We start from the raw sequence: 9,009 nt of genomic DNA, 5'->3' as shown, positions 1-9,009 counted from the left end.
AAAGGATATATACTATTTAATACTGAAACAGTGTTTAAGTGCCAGGAACTGTTTTAAGCACATTTCATGTATTAATTCACTTAAACCTTCATAACAACCCCATGGGATAGGTACTTTTTAATTTACTCCCCTCCCCCTGCCCCATGTTGTGAGGTTTGGATTTTTTGTTTGTTTGTTTTGGTTTTTTGGCCTTGCAGCATGAGGGATCTTAGTTCCCCCGACCAGGGATCCAACCGTGCACCCTTCAGTGGAAGTATGGATTTTTTTTACTTTTATTTGCATTTATTTTTTGCAGCATTTATTCCCAGGCCATAAGTTTTTGTTTCTTCAATTTCTTCTGGGATAGCTTTTTCTTCTGGGCAACCTCCTCTTCTGATTTAGGAACAATCTGTTATTTTTCAGTAAGGATCATCTCAATGTGGCAGGGAGAGCTCATGTATGGGTTGATCCGACCATGAGCTCTGTAACTCCTGCGCCGCATCTTGGGGGCTTTGTTCACCTGGATATGCTCAATGACCAGAGAATCTACATCTAAGCCCTACAGTTCAGCATTACTCTCTGCATTTTTGAGCATGTGCAGTAAAAATTAAGCACTCTTTTTGGGCCACCGACCCTGCGTCCAGCCCCACTGTTTGGCCTGGGCACACCTACCAGCTCCACCATTGTAACAACGGAATGGCACACATTGCTTCTTTAAGGTGACATCCTTCAGATACTTGGTGGCTTTTTGGATATGCATACCCTCAATGGCCTGGGCTGTTTCACGAGTGTTCTTAAAGTGAACACGAAGATTTGAACCTCTCGACTTGCATGATTTTGTGGGGTTTTCTGGGTCAAGTGAATAGCGAACCATTTTTAGAGGTCACCTCAGGCTGCTGACCGGAAAAGAAGTGTGGAGTCTTAACCACTGGACCACCAGGGAAGTCCCGTTGTGAGTTTATTTTTTGACATTATAGTTTTAAGGCCCAGCTCATTTGTGAGAATACTGTACTTTCTCATTTCTCCAATTCAGCAGTCTATTTGTCTTGGCATGTTATCCCTACTTCAGTTAAGCTTATTTCTCCCTCTCTCATATCACATTCAAATAAGTCTGATCTATCATTACTTCCTGACTCTAGTTTTTTTGTTTTTTTTTTTTGCGGTACGCAGGCCTCTCACTGTTGTGGCCTCTCCCATTGCGGAGCACAGGCTCCGGACGCGCAGGCTCAGCGTCCATGGCTCATGGGCCCAGCCGCTCCGCGGCATGTAGGATCCTCCCGGACCGGGGCACGAACCCGTGTCCCCTGCGTCGGCAGGCGGACTCTCAACCACTGCGCCACCAGGGAAGCCCCCCTGAATGTAGTTTTTATTCTGATGTCTATATGTGCCTTCACTCTTAATTTTCTTATAGGGCAAGTATGGAATAGCTTCAAGTGGGTTTAAGCATCTGACTTCTTATGTCTTCTAGCAGTCATGCCTAACATACAGAAATACATAATATTTTATAAACTGCTTTCCTTTTTTTTTTTTTTGCGGTTCGCGGGCCTCTCACTGTTGTGGCCTCTCCCGCTGCAGAGCGCAGGCTCCGGACGCGCAGGCTCAGCTGCTATGCCCAGCTGCTCCTCGGCATGTGGGATCTTCCCGGACCGGGGCACGAACCCGTGTCCCCTGCATCGGCAGGCGGACTCTCAACCACTGCGCCACCAGGGAAGCCCCTCCTTTTTTATATTAAAGCCTTCATCTTGTTTGTTTTTAAATAGTGTAGAAAATGGGTTTCACTTCAGAATAGTGAAGGATCATTTCAAAATTTTTTTTTTACAGAAAGGGGGCCCCAGTCTGATATGGTTGAGACCACTCTCCCTGTCTGAGCTTCTTGGGTAAATGAGAGAGAACCCCAACATCACAGAGTTGATGAGAAAAAGCACCATACGTGTGCTCAGTGCATGGTAATTCAATTTCAGCTCCCTTTCTGGTCTATATTTTCTCTCCCACACCTTGCTCAAGGAATAACCCCAGCACCAGCAACCAGCTTGATGAATGAAGGAACAAAGCATTTTCTCGTGAAAGCAATCTCATCCAGCGGCTAGGTGACACCAAGGCAAGCACCCAGGGAATGCTAGGAGTTTTCAATCCGGCTTCACAGCCTCTGTACAGAACAGAACCAGAGCTGCCGTTCCCAGCAAGGTTAAGAGGCAAGAACAGGGATGTGCCTTGCTCCATATACGGGGAGGCCTGGGAGAACTGGCATAGGGAGGAGACAGACCCACAGGACTACTGTGGGATCAGAAACAGGTCTTAATCCTGACTGCTCCTTAGAATCACCTGGGGAACTTTTAAAGCATTCCGATACCAAGCTCCCAGCTCAGACAAACTAAATCATAACCTCTGGGGGCTGGGCCCAGGTATTAGTTTTCAAAAGTTCCCCCATGTGATTCCAGCAAAGAGTGGAAAATACCAGACATAAACAAAGAGTGACCAGTTTAATGCCCTCTGAGGTGTTTTTGTTATCCCCAACTTTACAAACAAGAAATTAAGATGTGACTTGTCCCAGACACACAGCCAGAAGATGGAAATTTGAATACAGGCTGGGCTAATGTGAAAACCCATTTTTAAAGAGCCATCTAGCGGTTTTAATCCTTCATCTTACCCTTCCCACCTGCCTATCCCTGTGACTTCAGAAACCCCTTTCTTGAAATCTACTCAGACCCCTTTTACCACAAATGTCCCTCTTGACCTTGGACCCCTCAAATCCATGCCCCTTCAACTCAAACTGGACAGTGGACTCAAAAGTGGGTAAGGACCAGGGTCAGTGGAAACACTCTTCGTATGCACTGGGGAATGCAAGAATGCACTGGGGGCGCTCTTGCTTGCCCAGCACCAAAATGGGTCAGTTTTGCTTAAAAGCCATTCCTTGAGTGCTTACTGCATACCAGTGTTAGCCTGCCACATAACAGCTAATGCTTACTGAGCAGTGTCACTCTGTGTTGAGTGCCATATATGCATCACATCACTGTGTTCTCAAGATATTTTCAGGAGGTAATTATTTTCTATTATTACCCATTTTATGGATGAGAAAAATGGAAGTCAAAAATTATGCAGCTGGTCATTGAGCTATAAGTGAGGAAGCCAGGATTCAAACTCTGGCTACTGGCTTCAAAGCCTGAAGGCCTTTACATTATACTCCTCCCTGAACTAGCACTTCATTAGCTGTTGGGGCAATCCTTGTTCCAGCTCTGCCATGGTGCCCCTGCGTTGACTTTGGGCAAATCCACCTTCTCATCTCTAAACATAGAACTGGGACTATGGACTCTAAGGCCACTTCAAGTGGTCTTGCAACTTGGGTTACACCATTACAGCTCAATCACTCGTGGGCTGTGACGTTGGACAACTTGTCCAGCCTTCTCTATACTAGGATGAGTACATTCGCCTTATTACTGATATACCCTTTTAAATTATTTTCTTCCTGTCACCTGCTGTTAAGTCCAAAAAGTTGGCCCTGGTTCAGGAACCAATCTTGGATGATGCACTTAAAAAAACCCTTCTTTGGGTCTTCCCTGGTGGCGCAGTTGTTGGGAGTCCGCCTGCCCATGCAGGGGACACGGGTTCGTGCCCCGGTCTGGGAGGATCCCACATGCCGCGGAGCGGCTGGGCCAGTGAGCCACAGCCGCTGAGCCTGCGCGTCTGGAGCCTGTGCTCCGCAACGGGAGAGGCCACGGCACTGAGAGACCCGCATACCGCAAAAAAAAAAAAAAAAAAAACCCTTCTTTCCATTCACCTCTATGAGAATCCAAATCATTTGAGGAAAGGAATGGAATGTTCTTCCAGGTCAATAGGCTGCAGCTGCTGGAGGCAATTCAATAGCTTTAATCACCAGGTCCACTGTCAAAATCTAATTGATCACTTGAATGTACCTGCTTAACCAGTATTTTCTTCCTCCAGCAACTAAGAAATGCTGCATTAACTTCAACCACCCAGTTTTGAAACCAGAGAAGGTGCGTTCATCTCTGCAACAGCCTTGTCTGGCCATGGAATTCTGGGGTGTTCGAAGACTCCATTAAAAAAAAAAAAAAAAAGTGTGCACTTTTCTCTATAAAGTTGAAAAAATTAAAAGGCCCCAAATGTAAGTTTAAAATGCAATACCACCATTCCTATAAGGGTGATGTCAAGACCAGGAGACCGGAGTTGCCATAGCAACTAGTCACAGCTTTGAAGCATGCCCATGACACAAGGTTAATAGTGAACATGGACAGGACAGAATCAATGTCAACCCATCCACATTAGCACAGCTTTGTCGTCCTTGACAGTGACATTTTAGTCATTAAGCATTAGTCATTAAATTAAGCCAGGTAGGCCTTTGGCAAGAAATACCTTGACTGCTTAACAGTTGTGGTACTTGCCCAGATGACATGTACATAAACCTCATATGTACATGCTTCAGATGTGTAATAAGGATAAAGCTAAGATTAGCATTTTAGCTGTATAAATACTTGCTCATTACAGTATGCCTAACTTTCTAGAAAACAAATTTAACAAGTTACCTCTAGAAAGGAGGTTAAGTCTTTTCCAGTGTCTGTACAATTTACTTTTACCATAAACATGACAGTCACTAAGTGGCATCTTATGATTGGGTTGTAAAATAAAAATGCAGTGAGCAGAAAACAAGGGCTGTGGAGCCAAGTATGGCCTCAGTGCTGAATACACTACAGATCTTCCTCAACTTATGACGGGGTTACATCTTGATAAACCAGTCATAAATTGAAAATACAAGTCAAAACCACATTTAATTAATACACCTAACCTGCCAACATCACAGTTTAATCTAGCCTACCTTAAACGTGTTCAGAACACTTACATTAGCCTACAGTTGGGCAAAATCATCTAACATAAAGTACTGAATCTCTCATGTAAGTCACTGAATACAGAAAGCGAAAAACAAAATGGGTGTATGAGTCCAGAATGCTTTTTAAGTGTATTTGTCGTTTATTCTCGTGATCACATAGCTGACTGGGAGCCACTGCTTGGCTTGCTGCCCCTGCACCAAGAGTATACTGCCGGGGCTTCCCTGGTGGCGCAGTGGCTGAGTCCACCTGCCGATGCAGGGGACGCGGGTTCGTGCCCCGGTCGGGGAGGATCCCACATGCCGCGGAGCAGCTGGGCCCTTGAGACTCGGCCGCTGTGCCTGCGCATCCGTACCGCAAAAAAAAAAAAAAAAAAAAAAAAAAAAAAAGTATACTGCCAAACATCACTAGCCAAGGAGATCAAAATTCATAGTTTAAGCCTATTGCTTTTTCACCACCGTAGTCAAAAAAAATCACCTCGAATCGTCATTAAGTCCAAGAGTGTTCGTACTTGTTTGGTAGGATGAGGAATTATGTATGAGCTTTTCTGCCCTCTGTTTAACAGGGATACTCACCTCCCAAGTGATTAAGCATTACACAAGAAAAAGGATAGTGTTTGGCAGAGCTGTACTCAAAAACAAAACTTCCTTTCCGGGAGGATATAGCTGGCCAGAGTGAGTAGGCATGGTGGGGCAGAGATGGGGCAAAAAAAATTGTTTTTAAACTTCCTGACTACTCCACCGGTTTTCACCCGAGCTTCCAGCACCTGAAAAGGCAGTTACTTTCTTAGCCCTCTCCAAACTATCAGTGTTCACCTACTCTATTTACAAAGTGGGCAACTTCTACTTCCAACCTCACTTCTGGAAGCCACTTTCATTTCAAACAGACTGCTATACATTGCCAACTGAAAACCAACCAGGATTGCCAGTTCAGTGAATTTCCTATCCCCATTAAACCCCAGACAGCTGGGACACATGAGCCAGCCTTTTCATTAGGGCAGTAACACTCCCAACTTCTTGGCCTTCCTGCCAGTACTAAAGCTGGACAAATTATCCCACACTGCTTGTATGGCAATAGGGCTGAAGGAAAGTCAAAAAATCATTAAACTGGAATTGGTGTAAATTCATGGTTTTAGAATCCTTTCACTTTTACCTCCAAGCAGTTATGTACTCCTGCCCTCTTCTACTTTATGATTAAGGTACTCACACTCACTTCTTCACTTCATTCTTCACATAGCCTTTAACTGCAAGCTCTGCCTTTAGTACACAGCCCTTACCATCTGACTCAATTCACTCGTTTTCCACTTCTAGGTAAGGGGCTTTACAAAGCACTCTCAAGATTATTTGCCACCTCAAGATCCAAGAGCCTTTCTCTTAGGGTATTTAAAAGCCCTACAACCAACACCTCTTAACTTATCCTAATCTAAAACAGGGGTGAACTTACATTTAGTTCAAGGTCTCAGCATCCTAATATTGAACACAGGTCAAATATTACCGGTTTTGAGATACTGAGCTGGTATTATGCCCTATCACTGTACCCCATTCCCCATTAAATGCCTGTGTCATAGACTACCATGTGGGGAAGGTGTGACATGAAAAGGATTAAATGACAAATCAACATTCCAATTTGTATTTATTTGCAAAGCACTCTTATTGAAGCTTAACATGGATTTTATCTAAACTAAAAATAAATTCTCATTATAAAAAATTCTAGTGGCAGAGAGCCAGTTGGATTGGGTTAAAAGTACTAGCTGCCTAAGTTTAAAAGGATTTAGAAATTGTTTCCTGCGGGAGTTATTCTCTCAAAAATAACTTTCAGCTCTCAAAACTTGATATACTGATGATGATATACTGAGTATTTCCATTCCTCTTTCCAAATGTTCAACACAAACAGCCACCTCCACCCCCCTCCAAGGCAGCATTCATTAAGCAGTTTTTCAGCAACTTTCCCTCTTGGCTCTGATTTGCAGTTTTGGGACTTAACAAAAAAATGACCTCTAGGGCTTCCCTGGTGGCGCAGTGGTTGAGAGTCCACCTGCCGATGCAGGGGACGTGGGTTCGTGCCCCAATACGGGAAGATCCCACATGCCGCGGAGCGGCTGGGCCCGTGAGCCATGGCCGCTGAGCCTGCGCTCCGCCAACGGGAGAGGCCACAACAGTGAGAGGCCTGCGTACCACACACACACACACACAAAAAGACCTCTAAAGAATGCTCAGTTGCCCCCAAATGAAATCTGAATGAGTTATGTACTGAAGCAAAAATGCCAATTCACAAGTGAAGAGGACTTCAAAAAGAGAGGGGAAAAGTCACCTACAGACTACTTTTCTGGAAGGTGTAATTTTGCTCTGGAAATAAAGGAAATATTCTCCATCTCAGGACCTCTCCAAATGAGACTATCAAGGAAGCTAAGTATCAATGTTTCCAGAGATTTTCACTTCAAGACCAAGTACATACATGTACTAACAGCTAAGGCACTAAGTGGCCAGATTGTAAGACTTTAGTAAAATAATCATATAATACAATGTTTTATGTATGTCAGAGAAGAACCAAGGAAAAACTAAGGATGAGAAGTAATGTTCTACACATGTATTTCATGTATTAGTCTGGGAAACATTTTGGCTGTTGTCACATCTTCCATCCAGGTAGTTAAGAGGAAGAACTGGGATACAAAATGATGAGAATACCGTATTATGAATTTCTGCAATTCCAATAAGCAAAAATTTGTACAACAAAATTAAGCAGTTATACCAGGTTTATCAAGACAAATTTTCAATATCTCTTTCAAATTTTCTATCTTCTCTAAAGTGTGCTGTATACAGCTGAATTTGTTTGAAGTATCCAACGAATTTAATAAAGTAGGATGAAGAGAACTTGTGTGGACATATAAAATTGAATTCAACACTATCAGAATGTTTTGATAAAAATATACTCCAACCCAGTTTTTCTTCAGCTACTTTAATTATAAAAATCTTCCATGTTCTCAAAAAAAAAAAAAAAAAAAAAGGAAAACCAGAAGGCAACAATCTAGTACAAAAATATACAACTGGAAGACATTACCACCAACCAGGTCTGACAACTAAATCATGTTGGGGATTCTGAAAATAAAAGCACACTAATACAAAGTACTAAACCAGTGGTTCCTATATTACCAGGGATGGAAAAATGAGTCAGTAGGCCTGGAAAAGTCCATTCCTGATAAAGCACTGTAAGAATATAAACTATAACTCTACAATAAAAGCAACCAGGACTTTCCATCCAGACACAGGTGAGTCTTAAAAGGTGGTGATGCCATCTACTGATCACATGATCTTTTAAGGAACTGTAAAAAGCCATAGAAACAGTAGATAAAAGGTATCTACATCTCATAAAAATAAAATTTCTCTGGCTCTAATTTATCTTTGTCTTTACCTTTCTGCTTAAGACATGGAGGTCAGAAGTAACCCACAATGAACTGAGAACCACAGAATATTAACTATTCTTGAAAGCATAAAAACCAACTATAACTTAGATGTGTTCCTTAAATTATCACCAAGTATTAATAGTGACCTCTAGTGAACACCTGTAATCATTACACCACAAGTCAAACTTTCTGTGACTACTTTCAGTATCATATTCAACTGAGAATGCAAGACAAAACTGGCCAACGGGACTTGTTAATTTCAGAAATTACAGTAGAGAACGTTTTAATAGCCAGAATGTAAGGTTTTAACGATTTCTATCTTCCATGTTTTTAAACAAGCCATAAAATTGTGCTAGGGTTTCTGGTTAAAGTGATTGCAAATTTGGACCCTAAGGATAAATCCCAGAGGTTAATTTTATATCAGGTCTGTATTAGCCACTTTATAGCTATAATCCACTATCCTTTTTACAGAAACCCTTCCAATTTAAGACTCTGCAAGTTGTATACTGCCAAAAATGCCCATGTAGATTTATAAAAGCAGTGTAATATTGATGTACCATATTACTTCCATGAATTCTTAGCTATCTTGCCTTGCTTGACCCCAACAAAGGTTTTAAGCTATGAAATGCCAGAAGACAAAAGGCCCAAAGCCCGAGCTCCCAGTAAATCAATAGGCAGTCTTAAAAGTATCTTCTGTAACGAGGCTCATACTTAACTCCACTGACACCAATTCTCCCCCTCTGACACCCAGGACTCTCCCGCCCTTGATATGTGCATGAAGGGTGAAGAAGG

At 42.6% G+C, this 9,009-nt stretch overlaps 1 pseudogene; it reads right to left on the bottom strand.

The window, feature by feature from the left end:
* Positions 1 to 260: 260 nt before the first annotated feature.
* Positions 261 to 1,101, bottom strand: LOC116762065 (annotated as a pseudogene).
* Positions 1,102 to 9,009: the final 7,908 nt, after the last annotated feature.

Source organism: Phocoena sinus, chromosome 11 (assembly GCF_008692025.1).
Source record: "Phocoena sinus isolate mPhoSin1 chromosome 11, mPhoSin1.pri, whole genome shotgun sequence".
NCBI lineage: Eukaryota > Metazoa > Chordata > Mammalia > Artiodactyla > Phocoenidae > Phocoena > Phocoena sinus.
The sequence above is the reverse complement of the archived record's forward strand: the minus strand, read 5'-3'. Positions and strand labels throughout refer to the sequence as shown.